The sequence below is a fragment of the Lutra lutra genome, chromosome 11, assembly GCF_902655055.1.
Source record: "Lutra lutra chromosome 11, mLutLut1.2, whole genome shotgun sequence".
In the NCBI taxonomy this organism is placed as follows: domain Eukaryota; kingdom Metazoa; phylum Chordata; class Mammalia; order Carnivora; family Mustelidae; genus Lutra; species Lutra lutra.
In genome coordinates, this window is record NC_062288.1 from 42,390,792 (window position 1) to 42,393,706 (window position 2,915).

The 2,915-nt window shown below is 39.9% G+C and overlaps 1 pseudogene; it reads left to right on the plus strand.

Moving 5' to 3' along the window:
* Positions 1-543: 543 nt before the first annotated feature.
* LOC125081564 (uncharacterized) lies at positions 544-662 on the plus strand (annotated as a pseudogene).
* Positions 663-2,915: the final 2,253 nt, after the last annotated feature.

Sequence of the window (2,915 nt, forward strand, 5' to 3'; positions counted from 1 at the left end):
CTGGAATTTAAGTAAGAACTTGAAAAAAAATACAATACTTGTATCCCTAAATAAATAAATAATAAATAAACAAATAAATAAATGAATGCAGTTTTTCTAGGCTGGGACTTGGTTTAGTATCACACATTATCCTTGAGATTAGTGAAAGTTAACATAATCATGTCCTGAGAAGATTAAGATCTTCCATTCTTGTATCATATTGTCCCTCAGAGGGGCAGTAATAATCATCCATATCCCCAGTTTTAAGCAATACATTTTTATTCTTCTTTTTTGATGTTTTAATCTATTTAATCTATCTATATTATTTTAATTAGGGCACTAACTTGCTCTCCCATCATTCCCTCCTGTCATGCCACTTAGACCTGGACTACTGAGGAGTCAGTGCCTTGTTTTCTTGGCCTTTCTCCTGTCCATGTATCAGGCTTTCAGCATAGTGTCTTCCCTAGAAAGCTCAGAGAATATAAACACAGAATGGGTGTGAGGAACTTTCTGACTGTCCTGAAAGCAGTATCAGTGATCATTAATAGACAAAAAATAATCACCATTGCCTTTCAGCCTTTTGGCTAAGATCAAGTATAGTATTTGTCCTTATCAGTTTAATACCTGACACGTCCTCCATCATAGGACAGTATATTGAATGGATTTTTTTTTTAAGATTTTATTTATTTATTTGACAGAGAGAGATCACAAGTAGACGGAGAGGCAGGCAGAGAGAGAGAGAGAGAGAGAGGGAAGCAGGCTTCTTGCTGAGCAGAGAGCCCGATGTGGGACTCGATCCCAGGACCCTGAGATCATGACCTGAGCCGAAGGCAGCGGCTTAACCCACTGAGCCACCCAGGCGCCCCTTGAATGGATTTTTGGAGCAGGGAGTTGGAATAGGAGCTTGCTCTGTACACTCCATGCATCAGCCTAGTGTCATTATACTTCTAGGAAAGGTGCAAACCCCAGGGGTTAAAAATCACAGGTTTGAGGAAGACACTTCCAGAAAGGGCTGTATTGGTTCCTTTGTGAAATGGTGGCAATACCTGAGATACCCAAGAGTTAACAACAACAACCAAAAAGAGGCAAATCAGCAAAGTACTTTTGTAGGTTGCTTTGCTCAGCCCACCTTTCTTTTGATTTGAATATATCTATACCATCTGTTTCATTGGAGTGTTTGAGAAAATTCCCTGAATTTCATTCCAACTGCCCTTGCCTTAAGCCTGGACTTCTTTTGCCCTCCTAATGACAACACATTTAAAATTTCCCTGTCTTTAATATCTTTCTTCCTCATTCATCCTACAGAGGATGGCCATTGTCTTTCGAAAGTGCAGTTCACATTAGGTCTTACTCCTCCTCAGACACCTTTGTTACCAGTGGCACCTCTCCATCTCTAAATCATGGCCCTGCTTTACATCTCTGTTTCTCTGGGTTCTTTGCTCATATACCTTCTGATCCAGTCCAGGTGGTGCCACTGGTGTTCCCAGAATTTGTTCCATGCTGTCCCACATCCATGCTCTTATGAATGGAGTTCCAGTATCCAATACCTTCTCATTCTCATTCCTCCTCCTCAAAATCCTACCCAGTTTTCAGGGACCAAGTAAAAACGGGTCTGCTATGAAGTCTGCACCCATGTTTCTGGTTACATAAGTCTGTCTCCTGCTTGTGCTTGTGCTTGTGCAGCACTTTGTACCAGACACAGTCTGCTTTGCGTTTCATCTTCTTAGCTTGGCCACAGCTCTTGGGGACTAGTTGTTTTTGCGAGCCTTCCCCTCCACCTCCTGCAGTGCCCAGCATCATACCTCGTCTAGCAAAGATGCTTAGAAATGCCTATTGGGCAAAATTAAAAGTAGGATGTGACATCAACTGTTCAAAGATCTTTTCCTTAAATTAATCTTGAAAATAAAAATAGACTATTCTCAAAATGATTAGATAACATACTTGAGATAAACTACTTAGGACAACCTAAAAGTCCATTTCAATGTTCTTCTTCTTCTTCTTCTTTTTTTTTTAGAAGAAACAATTCTTTCAAATAGCTGATTTTGAAATAGATCTATAGCACATTTTAATGGTCTGCATTTAAAAAAAATAATCTTAAATGCCCTTACTTAGGCAGGAATTTTGGAATTATCCCTATAAAATGTATTCTGATTTCCAGTTTCCAAAAGGGCATCTGAAATCATAGGTATTGTGCATGCCTGGGATGGTGCTCTCTAGGTGGCTTCTTTAGTAATATCCTAGATACAGTTTTGCATCCAGATTGGCTTTGCCCAGGAGAACCACAGCTTTTGTTGAAAAGCACAACTGTTGGTGCAGCGGGGTAATTGGAATGGGTTGTATATGAGAGAGATCCTTCAGAGAAAATGTGTATCTTCATCAAAATTCTAGCTGCGTTGAAACTGTCATTTAAAGAGTTAACATCTGTGAAGAATAAAAAATGCTATGGAGAGCTTTCAGGCAAAGCATGGGGAGACTGATAAAATTATCAGTGAATTAAATTCAGACAGATGGCTTTGAAAAGGAATGAAGTACACAAACCTTATGGAGAGTATAATGACTCTCACTCTGACAGGAGCTTTGTCAACAGGGTAAGCGGGTTTTTGTTTTGTTTTTGCTTTTTTGGTTTTTTTAAATATGGATTTTAAAGCATTTGGAAGTCAGATTCTTCTCCTTTTCTGAAGGTCTTATTTAGTACTCAAACAACAAAAAGAGCAATAGCTCGTAAACCCACCTGGACAGTGTCCGACTCTGAACCTCTGGGTGTAGGTACACAGCATGGTAGAAGGCATATGTAGGTATCACGCGTGCTGCTTCTCACTGCCCTCACATTCACTACCCACTTTTCAATAGGTCCTTGGCAGTTAAAATATTTCTACAGAACAGAGGCCAGTCATTAGCTCTGCTTACAGCAGCAGGATAGCAAGGGAAGCTTTCAG